The sequence below is a fragment of the Dermacentor albipictus genome, chromosome 3 (assembly GCF_038994185.2).
Source record: "Dermacentor albipictus isolate Rhodes 1998 colony chromosome 3, USDA_Dalb.pri_finalv2, whole genome shotgun sequence".
In the NCBI taxonomy this organism is placed as follows: domain Eukaryota; kingdom Metazoa; phylum Arthropoda; class Arachnida; order Ixodida; family Ixodidae; genus Dermacentor; species Dermacentor albipictus.
In genome coordinates this window covers 171,151,932-171,171,734 of record NC_091823.1, presented here as the reverse complement: position 1 = coordinate 171,171,734, position 19,803 = coordinate 171,151,932, and the positions used below count along the sequence as shown (strand labels likewise).

General features: G+C 51.8%; 27 non-coding genes and 3 pseudogenes across 27 annotated transcripts; all 30 read left to right on the top strand.

Annotated features, from left to right (window-relative positions):
* Positions 1–282: 282 nt before the first annotated feature.
* LOC139058760 (5S ribosomal RNA) lies at positions 283–401 on the top strand. The gene has a single exon (XR_011513747.1). It is a non-coding gene; the product is annotated as a 5S ribosomal RNA (ribosomal RNA).
* Positions 402–907: 506 nt separating this feature from the next.
* Positions 908–1,026, top strand: LOC139058759 (5S ribosomal RNA). Its single transcript, XR_011513746.1, has one exon. It is a non-coding gene; the product is annotated as a 5S ribosomal RNA (ribosomal RNA).
* Positions 1,027–1,533: 507 nt separating this feature from the next.
* On the top strand, positions 1,534–1,652 carry LOC139058757 (5S ribosomal RNA). The gene has a single exon (XR_011513744.1). It is a non-coding gene; the product is annotated as a 5S ribosomal RNA (ribosomal RNA).
* Positions 1,653–2,159: 507 nt separating this feature from the next.
* On the top strand, positions 2,160–2,278 carry LOC139058756 (5S ribosomal RNA). Its single transcript, XR_011513743.1, has one exon. It is a non-coding gene; the product is annotated as a 5S ribosomal RNA (ribosomal RNA).
* Positions 2,279–2,784: 506 nt separating this feature from the next.
* Positions 2,785–2,903, top strand: LOC139058161 (5S ribosomal RNA; annotated as a pseudogene).
* Positions 2,904–3,409: 506 nt separating this feature from the next.
* LOC139058755 (5S ribosomal RNA) lies at positions 3,410–3,528 on the top strand. Its single transcript, XR_011513742.1, has one exon. It is a non-coding gene; the product is annotated as a 5S ribosomal RNA (ribosomal RNA).
* A 1,392-nt stretch (positions 3,529–4,920) lies between these two features.
* Positions 4,921–5,039, top strand: LOC139058153 (5S ribosomal RNA; annotated as a pseudogene).
* A 505-nt stretch (positions 5,040–5,544) lies between these two features.
* On the top strand, positions 5,545–5,663 carry LOC139058754 (5S ribosomal RNA). Its single transcript, XR_011513741.1, has one exon. It is a non-coding gene; the product is annotated as a 5S ribosomal RNA (ribosomal RNA).
* Positions 5,664–6,167: 504 nt separating this feature from the next.
* Positions 6,168–6,286, top strand: LOC139058753 (5S ribosomal RNA). The gene has a single exon (XR_011513740.1). It is a non-coding gene; the product is annotated as a 5S ribosomal RNA (ribosomal RNA).
* Positions 6,287–6,793: 507 nt separating this feature from the next.
* On the top strand, positions 6,794–6,912 carry LOC139058071 (5S ribosomal RNA). Its single transcript, XR_011513236.1, has one exon. It is a non-coding gene; the product is annotated as a 5S ribosomal RNA (ribosomal RNA).
* Positions 6,913–7,418: 506 nt separating this feature from the next.
* On the top strand, positions 7,419–7,537 carry LOC139058752 (5S ribosomal RNA). Its single transcript, XR_011513739.1, has one exon. It is a non-coding gene; the product is annotated as a 5S ribosomal RNA (ribosomal RNA).
* Positions 7,538–8,043: 506 nt separating this feature from the next.
* LOC139058751 (5S ribosomal RNA) lies at positions 8,044–8,162 on the top strand. The gene has a single exon (XR_011513738.1). It is a non-coding gene; the product is annotated as a 5S ribosomal RNA (ribosomal RNA).
* A 507-nt stretch (positions 8,163–8,669) lies between these two features.
* LOC139058750 (5S ribosomal RNA) lies at positions 8,670–8,788 on the top strand. Its single transcript, XR_011513737.1, has one exon. It is a non-coding gene; the product is annotated as a 5S ribosomal RNA (ribosomal RNA).
* Positions 8,789–9,295: 507 nt separating this feature from the next.
* Positions 9,296–9,414, top strand: LOC139058749 (5S ribosomal RNA). The gene has a single exon (XR_011513736.1). It is a non-coding gene; the product is annotated as a 5S ribosomal RNA (ribosomal RNA).
* A 506-nt stretch (positions 9,415–9,920) lies between these two features.
* Positions 9,921–10,039, top strand: LOC139058748 (5S ribosomal RNA). Its single transcript, XR_011513735.1, has one exon. It is a non-coding gene; the product is annotated as a 5S ribosomal RNA (ribosomal RNA).
* A 508-nt stretch (positions 10,040–10,547) lies between these two features.
* Positions 10,548–10,666, top strand: LOC139058118 (5S ribosomal RNA; annotated as a pseudogene).
* Positions 10,667–11,172: 506 nt separating this feature from the next.
* LOC139058746 (5S ribosomal RNA) lies at positions 11,173–11,291 on the top strand. Its single transcript, XR_011513733.1, has one exon. It is a non-coding gene; the product is annotated as a 5S ribosomal RNA (ribosomal RNA).
* Positions 11,292–11,798: 507 nt separating this feature from the next.
* Positions 11,799–11,917, top strand: LOC139058745 (5S ribosomal RNA). Its single transcript, XR_011513732.1, has one exon. It is a non-coding gene; the product is annotated as a 5S ribosomal RNA (ribosomal RNA).
* Positions 11,918–12,424: 507 nt separating this feature from the next.
* Positions 12,425–12,543, top strand: LOC139058744 (5S ribosomal RNA). The gene has a single exon (XR_011513731.1). It is a non-coding gene; the product is annotated as a 5S ribosomal RNA (ribosomal RNA).
* Positions 12,544–13,050: 507 nt separating this feature from the next.
* On the top strand, positions 13,051–13,169 carry LOC139058743 (5S ribosomal RNA). Its single transcript, XR_011513730.1, has one exon. It is a non-coding gene; the product is annotated as a 5S ribosomal RNA (ribosomal RNA).
* A 506-nt stretch (positions 13,170–13,675) lies between these two features.
* LOC139058742 (5S ribosomal RNA) lies at positions 13,676–13,794 on the top strand. The gene has a single exon (XR_011513729.1). It is a non-coding gene; the product is annotated as a 5S ribosomal RNA (ribosomal RNA).
* A 505-nt stretch (positions 13,795–14,299) lies between these two features.
* On the top strand, positions 14,300–14,418 carry LOC139058740 (5S ribosomal RNA). Its single transcript, XR_011513727.1, has one exon. It is a non-coding gene; the product is annotated as a 5S ribosomal RNA (ribosomal RNA).
* A 507-nt stretch (positions 14,419–14,925) lies between these two features.
* On the top strand, positions 14,926–15,044 carry LOC139058739 (5S ribosomal RNA). Its single transcript, XR_011513726.1, has one exon. It is a non-coding gene; the product is annotated as a 5S ribosomal RNA (ribosomal RNA).
* A 508-nt stretch (positions 15,045–15,552) lies between these two features.
* LOC139058738 (5S ribosomal RNA) lies at positions 15,553–15,671 on the top strand. The gene has a single exon (XR_011513725.1). It is a non-coding gene; the product is annotated as a 5S ribosomal RNA (ribosomal RNA).
* A 507-nt stretch (positions 15,672–16,178) lies between these two features.
* On the top strand, positions 16,179–16,297 carry LOC139058737 (5S ribosomal RNA). The gene has a single exon (XR_011513724.1). It is a non-coding gene; the product is annotated as a 5S ribosomal RNA (ribosomal RNA).
* A 507-nt stretch (positions 16,298–16,804) lies between these two features.
* On the top strand, positions 16,805–16,923 carry LOC139058736 (5S ribosomal RNA). The gene has a single exon (XR_011513723.1). It is a non-coding gene; the product is annotated as a 5S ribosomal RNA (ribosomal RNA).
* Positions 16,924–17,429: 506 nt separating this feature from the next.
* On the top strand, positions 17,430–17,548 carry LOC139058734 (5S ribosomal RNA). Its single transcript, XR_011513721.1, has one exon. It is a non-coding gene; the product is annotated as a 5S ribosomal RNA (ribosomal RNA).
* Positions 17,549–18,053: 505 nt separating this feature from the next.
* On the top strand, positions 18,054–18,172 carry LOC139058733 (5S ribosomal RNA). Its single transcript, XR_011513720.1, has one exon. It is a non-coding gene; the product is annotated as a 5S ribosomal RNA (ribosomal RNA).
* A 506-nt stretch (positions 18,173–18,678) lies between these two features.
* On the top strand, positions 18,679–18,797 carry LOC139058732 (5S ribosomal RNA). The gene has a single exon (XR_011513719.1). It is a non-coding gene; the product is annotated as a 5S ribosomal RNA (ribosomal RNA).
* Positions 18,798–19,303: 506 nt separating this feature from the next.
* LOC139058731 (5S ribosomal RNA) lies at positions 19,304–19,422 on the top strand. The gene has a single exon (XR_011513718.1). It is a non-coding gene; the product is annotated as a 5S ribosomal RNA (ribosomal RNA).
* The last annotated feature ends 381 nt before the right edge of the window (positions 19,423–19,803 follow it).

The window sequence follows — 19,803 nt, the reverse complement described above, 5'->3', positions numbered from 1 at the left end:
CTTCGCTATCACGCCCGCCCGCATACAGCTCAATGACAACTCGTCGATAAAGTGGCACATTGTGGGCTGCAACGCACGCATAATGCGCTCCCCCTCTTCCTTGTTTTTGTGAGCGAGCATGACTTACTTGCACGCACGCATGCAGCGAACAACCACAAACGGAGTAATCGACGTGTGCGTGTATTGTTCGCGGAAAGACTGCCGCGTACGTGATGGAGCAATACATTCACTGGGCGAATGCACATAGCACGATACAGGTGCAGTCGGAAACACAGCATCCCTGCCATCGGCCATACCATGCTGAATACGCCGGTTCTCGTCCGATCCCCGAAGCTAAGCAGCATTGGGCTCGGTCAGTACTTGGGAGGGAGACCACCTGGGAACACCGAGTGCTGATGGCACCCTTCTTTTTGCTTTTTTTTATTATTCCGTGTTTCTGTGACGTTTTTTTTGTGTGTGTGTGTGTGTGGGCAGCTGCTTTTACTGTTACTTACGTTCAACTGGAGCCTGCTGGTAGAGCCGACGCCGAAGTGTGAAACCAATATGCAGGCCACTACGCGATATTCTGCGCGGAATGACGGACGTAATGCTGCATGCAAAATTTAGTCGCACGAGCTTCTAACCGCTTCGCTATCACGCCCGCCCGCATACAGCTCAATGACAACTCGTCGATAAAGTGGCACATTGTGGGCTGCAACGCACGCATAATGCGCTCCCCCTCTTTCTTGTTTTTGTGAGCGAGCATGACTTACTTGCACGCACGCATGCAGCGAACAACCACAAACGGAGTAATCGACGTGTGCGTGTATTGTTCGCGGAAAGACTGCCGCGTACGTGATGGAGCAATACATTCACTGGGCGAATGCACATAGCACGATACAGGTGCAGTCGGAAACACAGCATCCCTGCCATCGGCCATACCATGCTGAATACGCCGGTTCTCGTCCGATCCCCGAAGCTAAGCAGCATTGGGCTCGGTCAGTACTTGGGAGGGAGACCACCTGGGAACACCGAGTGCTGATGGCACCCTTCTTTTTGCTTTTTTTTATTATTCCGTGTTTCTGTGACGTTTTTTTTTGTGTGTGTGTGTGTGTGGGCAGCTGCTTTTACTGTTACTTACGTTCAACTGGAGCCTGCTGGTAGAGCCGACGCCGAAGTGTGAAACCAATATGCAGGCCACTACGCGATATTCTGCGCGGAATGACGGACGTAATGCTGCATGCAAAATTTAGTCGCACGAGCTTCTAACCGCTTCGCTATCACGCCCGCCCGCATACAGCTCAATGACAACTCGTCGATAAAGTGGCACATTGTGGGCTGCAACGCACGCATAATGCGCTCCCCCTCTTTCTTGTTTTTGTGAGCGAGCATGACTTACTTGCACGCACGCATGCAGCGAACAACCACAAACGGAGTAATCGACGTGTGCGTGTATTGTTCGCGGAAAGACTGCCGCGTACGTGATGGAGCAATACATTCACTGGGCGAATGCACATAGCACGATACAGGTGCAGTCGGAAACACAGCATCCCTGCCATCGGCCATACCATGCTGAATACGCCGGTTCTCGTCCGATCCCCGAAGCTAAGCAGCATTGGGCTCGGTCAGTACTTGGGAGGGAGACCACCTGGGAACACCGAGTGCTGATGGCACCCTTCTTCTTGCTTTTTTTTTATTATTCCGTGTTTCTGTGACGTTTTTTTTTTGTGTGTGTGTGTGTGGGCAGCTGCTTTTACTGTTACTTACGTTCAACTGGAGCCTGCTGGTAGAGCCGACGCCGAAGTGTGAAACCAATATGCAGGCCACTACGCGATATTCTGCGCGGAATGACGGACGTAATGCTGCATGCAAAATTTAGTCGCACGAGCTTCTAACCGCTTCGCTATCACGCCCGCCCGCATACAGCTCAATGACAACTCGTCGATAAAGTGGCACATTGTGGGCTGCAACGCACGCATAATGCGCTCCCCCTCTTTCTTGTTTTTGTGAGCGAGCATGACTTACTTGCACGCACGCATGCAGCGAACAACCACAAACGGAGTAATCGACGTGTGCGTGTATTGTTCGCGGAAAGACTGCCGCGTACGTGATGGAGCAATACATTCACTGGGCGAATGCACATAGCACGATACAGGTGCAGTAGGAAACACAGCATCCATGCCATCGGCCATACCATGCTGAATACGCCGGTTCTCGTCCGATCCCCGAAGCTAAGCAGCATTGGGCTCGGTCAGTACTTGGGAGGGAGACCACCTGGGAACACCGAGTGCTGATGGCACCCTTCTTTTTGCTTTTTTTTATTATTCCGTGTTTCTGTGACGTTTTTTTTGTGTGTGTGTGTGTGTGGGCAGCTGCTTTTACTGTTACTTACGTTCAACTGGAGCCTGCTGGTAGAGCCGACGCCGAAGTGTGAAACCAATATGCAGGCCACTACGCGATATTCTGCGCGGAATGACGGACGTAATGCTGCATGCAAAATTTAGTCGCACGAGCTTCTAACCGCTTCGCTATCACGCCCGCCCGCATACAGCTCAATGACAACTCGTCGATAAAGTGGCACATTGTGGGCTGCAACGCACGCATAATGCGCTCCCCCTCTTTCTTGTTTTTGTGAGCGAGCATGACTTACTTGCACGCACGCATGCAGCGAACAACCACAAACGGAGTAATCGACGTGTGCGTGTATTGTTCGCGGAAAGACTGCCGCGTACGTGATGGAGCAATACATTCACTGGGCGAATGCACATAGCACGATACAGGTGCAGTCGGAAACACAGCATCCCTGCCATCGGCCATACCATGCTGAATACGCCGGTTCTCGTCCGATCCCCGAAGCTAAGCAGCATTGGGCTCCGTCAGTACTTGGGAGGGAGACCACCTGGGAACACCGAGTGCTGATGGCACCCTTCTTTTTGCTTTTTTTATTATTCCGTGTTTCTGTGACGTTTTTTTTTGTGTGTGTGTGTGTGTGGGCAGCTGCTTTTACTGTTACTTACGTTCAACTGGAGCCTGCTGGTAGAGCCGACGCCGAAGTGTGAAACCAATATGCAGGCCACTACGCGATATTCTGCGCGGAATGACGGACGTAATGCTGCATGCAAAATTTAGTCGCACGAGCTTCTAACCGCTTCGCTATCACGCCCGCCCGCATACAGCTCAATGACAACTCGTCGATAAAGTGGCACATTGTGGGCTGCAACGCACGCATAATGCGCTCCCCCTCTTTCTTGTTTTTGTGAGCGAGCATGACTTACTTGCACGCACGCATGCAGCGAACAACCACAAACGGAGTAATCGACGTGTGCGTGTATTGTTCGCGGAAAGACTGCCGCGTACGTGATGGAGCAATACATTCACTGGGCGAATGCACATAGCACGATACAGGTGCAGTCGGAAACACAGCATCCCTGCCATCGGCCATACCATGCTGAATACGCCGGTTCTCGTCCGATCCCCGAAGCTAAGCAGCATTGGGCTCGGTCAGTACTTGGGAGGGAGACCACCTGGGAACACCGAGTGCTGATGGCACCCTTCTTTTTGCTTTTTTTTATTATTCCGTGTTTCTGTGACGTTTTTTTTGTGTGTGTGTGTGTGTGGGCAGCTGCTTTTACTGTTACTTACGTTCAACTGGAGCCTGCTGGTAGAGCCGACGCCGAAGTGTGAAACCAATATGCAGGCCACTACGCGATATTCTGCGCGGAATGACGGACGTAATGCTGCATGCAAAATTTAGTCGCACGAGCTTCTAACCGCTTCGCTATCACGCCCGCCCGCATACAGCTCAATGACAACTCGTCGATAAAGTGGCACATTGTGGGCTGCAACCACGGAGTAAGACATATAGGAGGTGAAACTCCCGTCAACGCGAGCGAGCGCGGGCGACCAGATAAAGTCACAATTGTTGCATGCGCCGACGCTACCCTATGCAGTGGCGGCACCATGCGGCGCGTCGTAGAAGGAGCAGCGGAAAAAAAAAAGCAGCGCCCGGCGCTCACTCCGGCGGCACCCGCTCAAAGCAGACGACAAGCAGACGACACGGGTGTTTGCTTCAGCGGGCACGCCGTAACCAAACTGCGTAGGTGCGCGCACTCAAGAAAACTGTTTTGTTGTGTGCCCATCAAAAAAAGCAACACGTGTGGCAAACTTCCGCTAATCTTCCTCTTATCGCCAAGCATCTAGGGCAACTAGTTTTCGCGAGTCTTATAAAAAAGAAAAGGAACGGAAACACATGCACGGCGGCATCCTTCCTAAGCGCATCCCTGTGAGCACTAGAGCGAGAAAGAAGCGGTCGCCCTTTGAGCGATTAGGAACGAGATAGCCATCAGTTTCGCAAGCGCAAAAAGCCGAAAACCGCCCGCCACGGAGCAAGATAGCCCTGGCTACAACCAGAAGCTACGTATCATCTTATAGCTGTCATGGAAAACGCGTTTTATTTTTTACTGTGCTCAAATGGCTGAACCGTAGCAGCAGTTGCTTTTCGGGCTACAAGCGGTAAAGAAGCGCGCGAGAGTGCCCTCAGTAGAAGTCAGGCGCGCGCGGCCGAACGGGAGCAACACTCGACCGGTTGCCCTGGCAACCGAAACAGCGGTAATTTCTTCCCATGCCGCCAGGTGCCGCCAGCATGAAAATATATCCGCGGGCTTGTGACCTTTTCTGGTCGCCGCCAACAGCGGAGTTTCCACTCCTATATTTCTTGCTCCGTGGCTGCAACGCACGCATAATGCGCTCCCCCTCTTTCTTGTTTTTGTGAGCGAGCATGACTTACTTGCACGCACGCATGCAGCGAACAACCACAAACGGAGTAATCGACGTGTGCGTGTATTGTTCGCGGAAAGACTGCCGCGTACGTGATGGAGCAATACATTCACTGGGCGAATGCACATAGCACGATACAGGTGCAGTCGGAAACACAGCATCCCTGCCATCGGCCATACCATGCTGAATACGCCGGTTCTCGTCCGATCCCCGAAGCTAAGCAGCATTGGGATCGGTCAGTACTTGGGAGGGAGACCACCTGGGAACACCGAGTGCTGATGGCACCCTTCTTTTTGCTTTTTTTTATTATTCCGTGTTTCTGTGACGTTTTTTTTTGTGTGTGTGTGTGTGGGCAGCTGCTTTTACTGTTACTTACGTTCAACTGGAGCCTGCTGGTAGAGCCGACGCCGAAGTGTGAAACCAATATGCAGGCCACTACGCGATATTCTGCGCGGAATGACGGACGTAATGCTGCATGCAAAATTTAGTCGCACGAGCTTCTAACCGCTTCGCTATCACGCCCGCCCGCATACAGCTCAATGACAACTCGTCGATAAAGTGGCACATTGTGGGCTGCAACGCACGCATAATGCGCTCCCCCTCTTTCTTGTTTTTGTGAGCGAGCATGACTTACTTGCACGCACGCATGCAGCGAACATCCACAAACGGAGTAATCGACGTGTGCGTGTATTGTTCGCGGAAAGACTGCCGCGTACGTGATGGAGCAATACATTCACTGGGCGAATGCACATAGCACGATACAGGTGCAGTAGGAAACACAGCATCCATGCCATCGGCCATACCATGCTGAATACGCCGGTTCTCGTCCGATCCCCGAAGCTAAGCAGCATTGGGCTCGGTCAGTACTTGGGAGGGAGACCACCTGGGAACACCGAGTGCTGATGGCACCCTTCTTTTTGCTTTTTTTTATTATTCCGTGTTTCTGTGACGTTTTTTTTGTGTGTGTGTGTGTGGGCAGCTGCTTTTACTGTTACTTACGTTCAACTGGAGCCTGCTGGTAGAGCCGACGCCGAAGTGTGAAACCAATATGCAGGCCACTACGCGATATTCTGCGCGGAATGACGGACGTAATGCTGCATGCAAAATTTAGTCGCACGAGCTTCTAACCGCTTCGCTATCACGCCCGCCCGCATACAGCTCAATGACAACTCGTCGATAAAGTGGCACATTGTGGGCTGCAACGCACGCATAATGCGCTCCCCCTCTTTCTTGTTTTTGTGAGCGAGCATGACTTACTTGCACGCACGCATGCAGCGAACAACCACAAACGGAGTAATCGACGTGTGCGTGTATTGTTCGCGGAAAGACTGCCGCGTACGTGATGGAGCAATACATTCACTGGGCGAATGCACATAGCACGATACAGGTGCAGTCGGAAACACAGCATCCCTGCCATCGGCCATACCATGCTGAATACGCCGGTTCTCGTCCGATCCCCGAAGCTAAGCAGCATTGGGCTCGGTCAGTACTTGGGAGGGAGACCACCTGGGAACACCGAGTGCTGATGGCACCCTTCTTTTTGCTTTTTTTTATTATTCCGTGTTTCTGTGACGTTTTTTTTTGTGTGTGTGTGTGTGTGGGCAGCTGCTTTTACTGTTACTTACGTTCAACTGGAGCCTGCTGGTAGAGCCGACGCCGAAGTGTGAAACCAATATGCAGGCCACTACGCGATATTCTGCGCGGAATGACGGACGTAATGCTGCATGCAAAATTTAGTCGCACGAGCTTCTAACCGCTTCGCTATCACGCCCGCCCGCATACAGCTCAATGACAACTCGTCGATAAAGTGGCACATTGTGGGCTGCAACGCACGCATAATGCGCTCCCCCTCTTTCTTGTTTTTGTGAGCGAGCATGACTTACTTGCACGCACGCATGCAGCGAACATCCACAAACGGAGTAATCGACGTGTGCGTGTATTGTTCGCGGAAAGACTGCCGCGTACGTGATGGAGCAATACATTCACTGGGCGAATGCACATAGCACGATACAGGTGCAGTAGGAAACACAGCATCCATGCCATCGGCCATACCATGCTGAATACGCCGGTTCTCGTCCGATCCCCGAAGCTAAGCAGCATTGGGCTCGGTCAGTACTTGGGAGGGAAACCACCTGGGAACACCGAGTGCTGATGGCACCCTTCTTTTTGCTTTTTTTTATTATTCCGTGTTTCTGTGACGTTTTTTTTTTGTGTGTGTGTGTGTGGGCAGCTGCTTTTACTGTTACTTACGTTCAACTGGAGCCTGCTGGTAGAGCCGACGCCGAAGTGTGAAACCAATATGCAGGCCACTACGCGATATTCTGCGCGGAATGACGGACGTAATGCTGCATGCAAAATTTAGTCGCACGAGCTTCTAACCGCTTCGCTATCATGCCCGCCCGCATACAGCTCAATGACAACTCGTCGATAAAGTGGCACATTGTGGGCTGCAACGCACGCATAATGCGCTCCCCCTCTTTCTTGTTTTTGTGAGCGAGCATGACTTACTTGCACGCACGCATGCAGCGAACAACCACAAACGGAGTAATCGACGTGTGCGTGTATTGTTCGCGGAAAGACTGCCGCGTACGTGATGGAGCAATACATTCACTGGGCGAATGCACATAGCACGATACAGGTGCAGTAGGAAACACAGCATCCATGCCATCGGCCATACCATGCTGAATACGCCGGTTCTCGTCCGATCCCCGAAGCTAAGCAGCATTGGGCTCGGTCAGTACTTGGGAGGGAGACCACCTGGGAACACCGAGTGCTGATGGCACCCTTCTTTTTGCTTTTTTTTATTATTCCGTGTTTCTGTGACGTTTTTTTTGTGTGTGTGTGTGTGTGGGCAGCTGCTTTTACTGTTACTTACGTTCAACTGGAGCCTGCTGGTAGAGCCGACGCCGAAGTGTGAAACCAATATGCAGGCCACTACGCGATATTCTGCGCGGAATGACGGACGTAATGCTGCATGCAAAATTTAGTCGCACGAGCTTCTAACCGCTTCGCTATCACGCCCGCCCGCATACAGCTCAATGACAACTCGTCGATAAAGTGGCACATTGTGGGCTGCAACGCACGCATAATGCGCTCCCCCTCTTTCTTGTTTTTGTGAGCGAGCATGACTTACTTGCACGCACGCATGCAGCGAACAACCACAAACGGAGTAATCGACGTGTGCGTGTATTGTTCGCGGAAAGACTGCCGCGTACGTGATGGAGCAATACATTCACTGGGCGAATGCACATAGCACGATACAGGTGCAGTCGGAAACACAGCATCCCTGCCATCGGCCATACCATGCTGAATACGCCGGTTCTCGTCCGATCCCCGAAGCTAAGCAGCATTGGGCTCGGTCAGTACTTGGGAGGGAGACCACCTGGGAACACCGAGTGCTGATGGCACCCTTCTTTTTGCTTTTTTTTATTATTCCGTGTTTCTGTGACGTTTTTTTTTGTGTGTGTGTGTGTGTGGGCAGCTGCTTTTACTGTTACTTACGTTCAACTGGAGCCTGCTGGTAGAGCCGACGCCGAAGTGTGAAACCAATATGCAGGCCACTACGCGATATTCTGCGCGGAATGACGGACGTAATGCTGCATGCAAAATTTAGTCGCACGAGCTTCTAACCGCTTCGCTATCACGCCCGCCCGCATACAGCTCAATGACAACTCGTCGATAAAGTGACACATTGTGGGCTGCAACGCACGCGTAATGCGCTCCCCCTCTTTCTTGTTTTTGTGAGCGAGCATGACTTACTTGCACGCACGCATGCAGCGAACAACCACAAACGGAGTAATCGACGTGTGCGTGTATTGTTCGCGGAAAGACTGCCGCGTACGTGATGGAGCAATACATTCACTGGGCGAATGCACATAGCACGATACAGGTGCAGTCGGAAACACAGCATCCCTGCCATCGGCCATACCATGCTGAATACGCCGGTTCTCGTCCGATCCCCGAAGCTAAGCAGCATTGGGCTCGGTCAGTACTTGGGAGGGAGACCACCTGGGAACACCGAGTGCTGATGGCACCCTTCTTTTTGCTTTTTTTTATTATTCCGTGTTTCTGTGACGTTTTTTTTTGTGTGTGTGTGTGTGTGGGCAGCTGCTTTTACTGTTACTTACGTTCAACTGGAGCCTGCTGGTAGAGCCGACGCCGAAGTGTGAAACCAATATGCAGGCCACTACGCGATATTCTGCGCGGAATGACGGACGTAATGCTGCATGCAAAATTTAGTCGCACGAGCTTCTAACCGCTTCGCTATCACGCCCGCCCGCATACAGCTCAATGACAACTCGTCGATAAAGTGGCACATTGTGGGCTGCAACGCACGCATAATGCGCTCCCCCTCTTTCTTGTTTTTGTGAGCGAGCATGACTTACTTGCACGCACGCATGCAGCGAACAACCACAAACGGAGTAATCGACGTGTGCGTGTATTGTTCGCGGAAAGACTGCCGCGTACGTGATGGAGCAATACATTCACTGGGCGAATGCACATAGCACGATACAGGTGCAGTCGGAAACACAGCATCCCTGCCATCGGCCATACCATGCTGAATACGCCGGTTCTCGTCCGATCCCCGAAGCTAAGCAGCATTGGGCTCGGTCAGTACTTGGGAGGGAGACCACCTGGGAACACCGAGTGCTGATGGCACCCTTCTTTTTGCTTTTTTTATTATTCCGTGTTTCTGTGACGTTTTTTTTTGTGTGTGTGTGTGTGTGGGCAGCTGCTTTTACTGTTACTTACGTTCAACTGGAGCCTGCTGGTAGAGCCGACGCCGAAGTGTGAAACCAATATGCAGGCCACTACGCGATATTCTGCGCGGAATGACGGACGTAATGCTGCATGCAAAATTTAGTCGCACGAGCTTCTAACCGCTTCGCTATCACGCCCGCCCGCATACAGCTCAATGACAACTCGTCGATAAAGTGGCACATTGTGGGCTGCAACGCACGCATAATGCGCTCCCCCTCTTTCTTGTTTTTGTGAGCGAGCATGACTTACTTGCACGCACGCATGCAGCGAACAACCACAAACGGAGTAATCGACGTGTGCGTGTATTGTTCGCGGAAAGACTGCCGCGTACGTGATGGAGCAATACATTCACTGGGCGAATGCACATAGCACGATACAGGTGCAGTCGGAAACACAGCATCCCTGCCATCGGCCATACCATGCTGAATACGCCGGTTCTCGTCCGATCCCCGAAGCTAAGCAGCATTGGGCTCGGTCAGTACTTGGGAGGGAGACCACCTGGGAACACCGAGTGCTGATGGCACCCTTCTTTTTGCTTTTTTTTATTATTCCGTGTTTCTGTGACGTTTTTTTTGTGTGTGTGTGTGTGTGTGGGCAGCTGCTTTTACTGTTACTTACGTTCAACTGGAGCCTGCTGGTAGAGCCGACGCCGAAGTGTGAAACCAATATGCAGGCCACTACGCGATATTCTGCGCGGAATGACGGACGTAATGCTGCATGCAAAATTTAGTCGCACGAGCTTCTAACCGCTTCGCTATCACGCCCGCCCGCATACAGCTCAATGACAACTCGTCGATAAAGTGGCACATTGTGGGCTGCAACGCACGCATAATGCGCTCCCCCTCTTTCTTGTTTTTGTGAGCGAGCATGACTTACTTGCACGCACGCATGCAGCGAACAACCACAAACGGAGTAATCGACGTGTGCGTGTATTGTTCGCGGAAAGACTGCCGCGTACGTGATGGAGCAATACATTCACTGGGCGAATGCACATAGCACGATACAGGTGCAGTCGGAAACACAGCATCCCTGCCATCGGCCATACCATGCTGAATACGCCGGTTCTCGTCCGATCCCCGAAGCTAAGCAGCATTGGGCTCGGTCAGTACTTGGGAGGGAGACCACCTGGGAACACCGAGTGCAGATGGCACCCTTCTTTTTGCTTTTTTTTATTATTCCGTGTTTCTGTGACGTTTTTTTTGTGTGTGTGTGTGTGTGGGCAGCTGCTTTTACTGTTACTTACGTTCAACTGGAGCCTGCTGGTAGAGCCGACGCCGAAGTGTGAAACCAATATGCAGGCCACTACGCGATATTCTGCGCGGAATGACGGACGTAATGCTGCATGCAAAATTTAGTCGCACGAGCTTCTAACCGCTTCGCTATCACGCCCGCCCGCATACAGCTCAATGACAACTCGTCGATAAAGTGGCACATTGTGGGCTGCAACGCACGCATAATGCGCTCCCCCTCTTTCTTGTTTTTGTGAGCGAGCATGACTTACTTGCACGCACGCATGCAGCGAACATCCACAAACGGAGTAATCGACGTGTGCGTGTATTGTTCGCGGAAAGACTGCCGCGTACGTGATGGAGCAATACATTCACTGGGCGAATGCACATAGCACGATACAGGTGCAGTAGGAAACACAGCATCCATGCCATCGGCCATACCATGCTGAATACGCCGGTTCTCGTCCGATCCCCGAAGCTAAGCAGCATTGGGCTCGGTCAGTACTTGGGAGGGAGACCACCTGGGAACACCGAGTGCTGATGGCACCCTTCTTTTTGCTTTTTTTTTATTATTCCGTGTTTCTGTGACGTTTTTTTTTTGTGTGTGTGTGTGTGGGCAGCTGCTTTTACTGTTACTTACGTTCAACTGGAGCCTGCTGGTAGAGCCGACGCCGAAGTGTGAAACCAATATGCAGGCCACTACGCGATATTCTGCGCGGAATGACGGACGTAATGCTGCATGCAAAATTTAGTCGCACGAGCTTCTAACCGCTTCGCTATCACGCCCGCCCGCATACAGCTCAATGACAACTCGTCGATAAAGTGGCACATTGTGGGCTGCAACGCACGCATAATGCGCTCCCCCTCTTTCTTGTTTTTGTGAGCGAGCATGACTTACTTGCACGCACGCATGCAGCGAACAACCACAAACGGAGTAATCGACGTGTGCGTGTATTGTTCGCGGAAAGACTGCCGCGTACGTGATGGAGCAATACATTCACTGGGCGAATGCACATAGCACGATACAGGTGCAGTAGGAAACACAGCATCCATGCCATCGGCCATACCATGCTGAATACGCCGGTTCTCGTCCGATCCCCGAAGCTAAGCAGCATTGGGCTCGGTCAGTACTTGGGAGGGAGACCACCTGGGAACACCGAGTGCTGATGGCACCCTTCTTTTTGCTTTTTTTTATTATTCCGTGTTTCTGTGACGTTTTTTTTTGTGTGTGTGTGTGTGTGGGCAGCTGCTTTTACTGTTACTTACGTTCAACTGGAGCCTGCTGGTAGAGCCGACGCCGAAGTGTGAAACCAATATGCAGGCCACTACGCGATATTCTGCGCGGAATGACGGACGTAATGCTGCATGCAAAATTTAGTCGCACGAGCTTCTAACCGCTTCGCTATCACGCCCGCCCGCATACAGCTCAATGACAACTCGTCGATAAAGTGGCACATTGTGGGCTGCAACGCACGCATAATGCGCTCCCCCTCTTTCTTGTTTTTGTGAGCGAGCATGACTTACTTGCACGCACGCATGCAGCGAACAACCACAAACGGAGTAATCGACGTGTGCGTGTATTGTTCGCGGAAAGACTGCCGCGTACGTGATGGAGCAATACATTCACTGGGCGAATGCACATAGCACGATACAGGTGCAGTCGGAAACACAGCATCCCTGCCATCGGCCATACCATGCTGAATACGCCGGTTCTCGTCCGATCCCCGAAGCTAAGCAGCATTGGGCTCGGTCAGTACTTGGGAGGGAGACCACCTGGGAACACCGAGTGCTGATGGCACCCTTCTTTTTGCTTTTTTTTATTATTCCGTGTTTCTGTGACGTTTTTTTTTGTGTGTGTGTGTGTGTGGGCAGCTGCTTTTACTGTTACTTACGTTCAACTGGAGCCTGCTGGTAGAGCCGACGCCGAAGTGTGAAACCAATATGCAGGCCACTACGCGATATTCTGCGCGGAATGACGGACGTAATGCTGCATGCAAAATTTAGTCGCACGAGCTTCTAACCGCTTCGCTATCACGCCCGCCCGCATACAGCTCAATGACAACTCGTCGATAAAGTGGCACATTGTGGGCTGCAACGCACGCATAATGCGCTCCCCCTCTTTCTTGTTTTTGTGAGCGAGCATGACTTACTTGCACGCACGCATGCAGCGAACAACCACAAACGGAGTAATCGACGTGTGCGTGTATTGTTCGCGGAAAGACTGCCGCGTACGTGATGGAGCAATACATTCACTGGGCGAATGCACATAGCACGATACAGGTGCAGTCGGAAACACAGCATCCCTGCCATCGGCCATACCATGCTGAATACGCCGGTTCTCGTCCGATCCCCGAAGCTAAGCAGCATTGGGCTCGGTCAGTACTTGGGAGGGAGACCACCTGGGAACACCGAGTGCTGATGGCACCCTTCTTTTTGCTTTTTTTTATTATTCCGTGTTTCTGTGACGTTTTTTTTGTGTGTGTGTGTGTGTGGGCAGCTGCTTTTACTGTTACTTACGTTCAACTGGAGCCTGCTGGTAGAGCCGACGCCGAAGTGTGAAACCAATATGCAGGCCACTACGCGATATTCTGCGCGGAATGACGGACGTAATGCTGCATGCAAAATTTAGTCGCACGAGCTTCTAACCGCTTCGCTATCACGCCCGCCCGCATACAGCTCAATGACAACTCGTCGATAAAGTGGCACATTGTGGGCTGCAACGCACGCATAATGCGCTCCCCCTCTTTCTTGTTTTTGTGAGCGAGCATGACTTACTTGCACGCACGCATGCAGCGAACATCCACAAACGGAGTAATCGACGTGTGCGTGTATTGTTCGCGGAAAGACTGCCGCGTACGTGATGGAGCAATACATTCACTGGGCGAATGCACATAGCACGATACAGGTGCAGTAGGAAACACAGCATCCATGCCATCGGCCATACCATGCTGAATACGCCGGTTCTCGTCCGATCCCCGAAGCTAAGCAGCATTGGGCTCGGTCAGTACTTGGGAGGGAGACCACCTGGGAACACCGAGTGCTGATGGCACCCTTCTTTTTGCTTTTTTTTATTATTCCGTGTTTCTGTGACGTTTTTTTTTGTGTGTGTGTGTGTGGGCAGCTGCTTTTACTGTTACTTACGTTCAACTGGAGCCTGCTGGTAGAGCCGACGCCGAAGTGTGAAACCAATATGCAGGCCACTACGCGATATTCTGCGCGGAATGACGGACGTAATGCTGCATGCAAAATTTAGTCGCACGAGCTTCTAACCGCTTCGCTATCACGCCCGCCCGCATACAGCTCAATGACAACTCGTCGATAAAGTGGCACATTGTGGGCTGCAACGCACGCATAATGCGCTCCCCCTCTTTCTTGTTTTTGTGAGCGAGCATGACTTACTTGCACGCACGCATGCAGCGAACAACCACAAACGGAGTAATCGACGTGTGCGTGTATTGTTCGCGGAAAGACTGCCGCGTACGTGATGGAGCAATACATTCACTGGGCGAATGCACATAGCACGATACAGGTGCAGTAGGAAACACAGCATCCATGCCATCGGCCATACCATGCTGAATACGCCGGTTCTCGTCCGATCCCCGAAGCTAAGCAGCATTGGGCTCGGTCAGTACTTGGGAGGGAGACCACCTGGGAACACCGAGTGCTGATGGCACCCTTCTTTTTGCTTTTTTTTATTATTCCGTGTTTCTGTGACGTTTTTTTTTGTGTGTGTGTGTGTGTGGGCAGCTGCTTTTACTGTTACTTACGTTCAACTGGAGCCTGCTGGTAGAGCCGACGCCGAAGTGTGAAACCAATATGCAGGCCACTACGCGATATTCTGCGCGGAATGACGGACGTAATGCTGCATGCAAAATTTAGTCGCACGAGCTTCTAACCGCTTCGCTATCACGCCCGCCCGCATACAGCTCAATGACAACTCGTCGATAAAGTGGCACATTGTGGGCTGCAACGCACGCATAATGCGCTCCCCCTCTTTCTTGTTTTTGTGAGCGAGCATGACTTACTTGCACGCACGCATGCAGCGAACAACCACAAACGGAGTAATCGACGTGTGCGTGTATTGTTCGCGGAAAGACTGCCGCGTACGTGATGGAGCAATACATTCACTGGGCGAATGCACATAGCACGATACAGGTGCAGTCGGAAACACAGCATCCCTGCCATCGGCCATACCATGCTGAATACGCCGGTTCTCGTCCGATCCCCGAAGCTAAGCAGCATTGGGCTCGGTCAGTACTTGGGAGGGAGACCACCTGGGAACACCGAGTGCTGATGGCACCCTTCTTTTTGCTTTTTTTTATTATTCCGTGTTTCTGTGACGTTTTTTTTTTGTGTGTGTGTGTGTGTGGGCAGCTGCTTTTACTGTTACTTACGTTCAACTGGAGCCTGCTGGTAGAGCCGACGCCGAAGTGTGAAACCAATATGCAGGCCACTACGCGATATTCTGCGCGGAATGACGGACGTAATGCTGCATGCAAAATTTAGTCGCACGAGCTTCTAACCGCTTCGCTATCACGCCCGCCCGCATACAGCTCAATGACAACTCGTCGATAAAGTGGCACATTGTGGGCTGCAACGCACGCATAATGCGCTCCCCCTCTTTCTTGTTTTTGTGAGCGAGCATGACTTACTTGCACGCACGCATGCAGCGAACAACCACAAACGGAGTAATCGACGTGTGCGTGTATTGTTCGCGGAAAGACTGCCGCGTACGTGATGGAGCAATACATTCACTGGGCGAATGCACATAGCACGATACAGGTGCAGTCGGAAACACAGCATCCCTGCCATCGGCCATACCATGCTGAATACGCCGGTTCTCGTCCGATCCCCGAAGCTAAGCAGCATTGGGCTCGGTCAGTACTTGGGAGGGAGACCACCTGGGAACACCGAGTGCTGATGGCACCCTTCTTTTTGCTTTTTTTTATTATTCCGTGTTTCTGTGACGTTTTTTTTTGTGTGTGTGTGTGTGTGGGCAGCTGCTTTTACTGTTACTTACGTTCAACTGGAGCCTGCTGGTAGAGCCGACGCCGAAGTGTGAAACCAATATGCAGGCCACTACGCGATATTCTGCGCGGAATGACGGACGTAATGCTGCATGCAAAATTTAGTCGCACGAGCTTCTAACCGCTTCGCTATCACGCCCGCCCGCATACAGCTCAATGACAACTCGTCGATAAAGTGGCACATTGTGGGCTGCAACGCACGCATAATGCGCTCCCCCTCTTTCTTGTTTTTGTGAGCGAGCATGACTTACTTGCACGCACGCATGCAGCGAACAACCACAAACGGAGTAATCGACGTGTGCGTGTATTGTTCGCGGAAAGACTGCCGCGTACGTGATGGAGCAATACATTCACTGGGCGAATGCACATAGCACGATACAGGTGCAGTCGGAAACACAGCATCCCTGCCATCGGCCATACCATGCTGAATACGCCGGTTCTCGTCCGATCCCCGAAGCTAAGCAGCATTGGGCTCGGTCAGTACTTGGGAGGGAGACCACCTGGGAACACCGAGTGCTGATGGCACCCTTCTTTTTGCTTTTTTTTATTATTCCGTGTTTCTGTGACGTTTTTTTTTGTGTGTGTGTGTGTGTGGGCAGCTGCTTTTACTGTTACTTACGTTCAACTGGAGCCTGCTGGTAGAGCCGACGCCGAAGTGTGAAACCAATATGCAGGCCACTACGCGATATTCTGCGCGGAATGACGGACGTAATGCTGCATGCAAAATTTAGTCGCACGAGCTTCTAACCGCTTCGCTATCACGCCCGCCCGCATACAGCTCAATGACAACTCGTCGATAAAGTGGCACATTGTGGGCTGCAACGCACGCATAATGCGCTCCCCCTCTTTCTTGTTTTTGTGAGCGAGCATGACTTACTTGCACGCACGCATGCAGCGAACATCCACAAACGGAGTAATCGACGTGTGCGTGTATTGTTCGCGGAAAGACTGCCGCGTACGTGATGGAGCAATACATTCACTGGGCGAATGCACATAGCACGATACAGGTGCAGTAGGAAACACAGCATCCATGCCATCGGCCATACCATGCTGAATACGCCGGTTCTCGTCCGATCCCCGAAGCTAAGCAGCATTGGGCTCGGTCAGTACTTGGGAGGGAGACCACCTGGGAACACCGAGTGCTGATGGCACCCTTCTTTTTGCTTTTTTTTTATTATTCCGTGTTTCTGTGACGTTTTTTTTTTTGTGTGTGTGTGTGGGCAGCTGCTTTTACTGTTACTTACGTTCAACTGGAGCCTGCTGGTAGAGCCGACGCCGAAGTGTGAAACCAATATGCAGGCCACTACGCGATATTCTGCGCGGAATGACGGACGTAATGCTGCATGCAAAATTTAGTCGCACGAGCTTCTAACCGCTTCGCTATCACGCCCGCCCGCATACAGCTCAATGACAACTCGTCGATAAAGTGGCACATTGTGGGCTGCAACGCACGCATAATGCGCTCCCCCTCTTTCTTGTTTTTGTGAGCGAGCATGACTTACTTGCACGCACGCATGCAGCGAACAACCACAAACGGAGTAATCGACGTGTGCGTGTATTGTTCGCGGAAAGACTGCCGCGTACGTGATGGAGCAATACATTCACTGGGCGAATGCACATAGCACGATACAGGTGCAGTAGGAAACACAGCATCCATGCCATCGGCCATACCATGCTGAATACGCCGGTTCTCGTCCGATCCCCGAAGCTAAGCAGCATTGGGCTCGGTCAGTACTTGGGAGGGAGACCACCTGGGAACACCGAGTGCTGATGGCACCCTTCTTTTTGCTTTTTTTTATTATTCCGTGTTTCTGTGACGTTTTTTTTTGTGTGTGTGTGTGTGGGCAGCTGCTTTTACTGTTACTTACGTTCAACTGGAGCCTGCTGGTAGAGCCGACGCCGAAGTGTGAAACCAATATGCAGGCCACTACGCGATATTCTGCGCGGAATGACGGACGTAATGCTGCATGCAAAATTTAGTCGCACGAGCTTCTAACCGCTTCGCTATCACGCCCGCCCGCATACAGCTCAATGACAACTCGTCGATAAAGTGGCACATTGTGGGCTGCAACGCACGCATAATGCGCTCCCCCTCTTTCTTGTTTTTGTGAGCGAGCATGACTTACTTGCACGCACGCATGCAGCGAACAACCACAAACGGAGTAATCGACGTGTGCGTGTATTGTTCGCGGAAAGACTGCCGCGTACGTGATGGAGCAATACATTCACTGGGCGAATGCACATAGCACGATACAGGTGCAGTCGGAAACACAGCATCCCTGCCATCGGCCATACCATGCTGAATACGCCGGTTCTCGTCCGATCCCCGAAGCTAAGCAGCATTGGGCTCGGTCAGTACTTGGGAGGGAGACCACCTGGGAACACCGAGTGCTGATGGCACCCTTCTTTTTGCTTTTTTTTATTATTCCGTGTTTCTGTGACGTTTTTTTTTTGTGTGTGTGTGTGTGGGCAGCTGCTTTTACTGTTACTTACGTTCAACTGGAGCCTGCTGGTAGAGCCGACGCCGAAGTGTGAAACCAATATGCAGGCCACTACGCGATATTCTGCGCGGAATGACGGACGTAATGCTGCATGCAAAATTTAGTCGCACGAGCTTCTAACCGCTTCGCTATCACGCCCGCCCGCATACAGCTCAATGACAACTCGTCGATAAAGTGGCACATTGTGGGCTGCAACGCACGCATAATGCGCTCCCCCTCTTTCTTGTTTTTGTGAGCGAGCATGACTTACTTGCACGCACGCATGCAGCGAACATCCACAAACGGAGTAATCGACGTGTGCGTGTATTGTTCGCGGAAAGACTGCCGCGTACGTGATGGAGCAATACATTCACTGGGCGAATGCACATAGCACGATACAGGTGCAGTAGGAAACACAGCATCCATGCCATCGGCCATACCATGCTGAATACGCCGGTTCTCGTCCGATCCCCGAAGCTAAGCAGCATTGGGCTCGGTCAGTACTTGGGAGGGAGACCACCTGGGAACACCGAGTGCTGATGGCACCCTTCTTTTTGCTTTTTTTTTATTATTCCGTGTTTCTGTGACGTTTTTTTTTGTGTGTGTGTGTGTGGGCAGCTGCTTTTACTGTTACTTACGTTCAACTGGAGCCTGCTGGTAGAGCCGACGCCGAAGTGTGAAACCAATATGCAGGCCACTACGCGATATTCTGCGCGGAATGACGGACGTAATGCTGCATGCAAAATTTAGTCGCACGAGCTTCTAACCGCTTCGCTATCACGCCCGCCCGCATTCAGCTCAATGACAACTCGTCGATAAAGTGGCACATTGTGGGCTGCAACGCACGCATAATGCGCTCCCCCTCTTTCTTGTTTTTGTGAGCGAGCATGACTTACTTGCACGCACGCATGCAGCGAACAACCACAAACGGAGTAATCGACGTGTGCGTGTATTGTTCGCGGAAAGACTGCCGCGTACGTGATGGAGCAATACATTCACTGGGCGAATGCACATAGCACGATACAGGTGCAGTCGGAAACACAGCATCCCTGCCATCGGCCATACCATGCTGAATACGCCGGTTCTCGTCCGATCCCCGAAGCTAAGCAGCATTGGGCTCGGTCAGTACTTGGGAGGGAGACCACCTGGGAACACCGAGTGCTGATGGCACCCTTCTTTTTGCTTTTTTTTATTATTCCGTGTTTCTGTGACGTTTTTTTTTGTGTGTGTGTGTGTGTGGGCAGCTGCTTTTACTGTTACTTACGTTCAACTGGAGCCTGCTGGTAGAGCCGACGCCGAAGTGTGAAACCAATATGCAGGCCACTACGCGATATTCTGCGCGGAATGACGGACGTAATGCTGCATGCAAAATTTAGTCGCACGAGCTTCTAACCGCTTCGCTATCACGCCCGCCCGCATACAGCTCAATGACAACTCGTCGATAAAGTGGCACATTGTGGGCTGCAACGCACGCATAATGCGCTCCCCCTCTTTCTTGTTTTTGTGAGCGAGCATGACTTACTTGCACGCACGCATGCAGCGAACATCCAC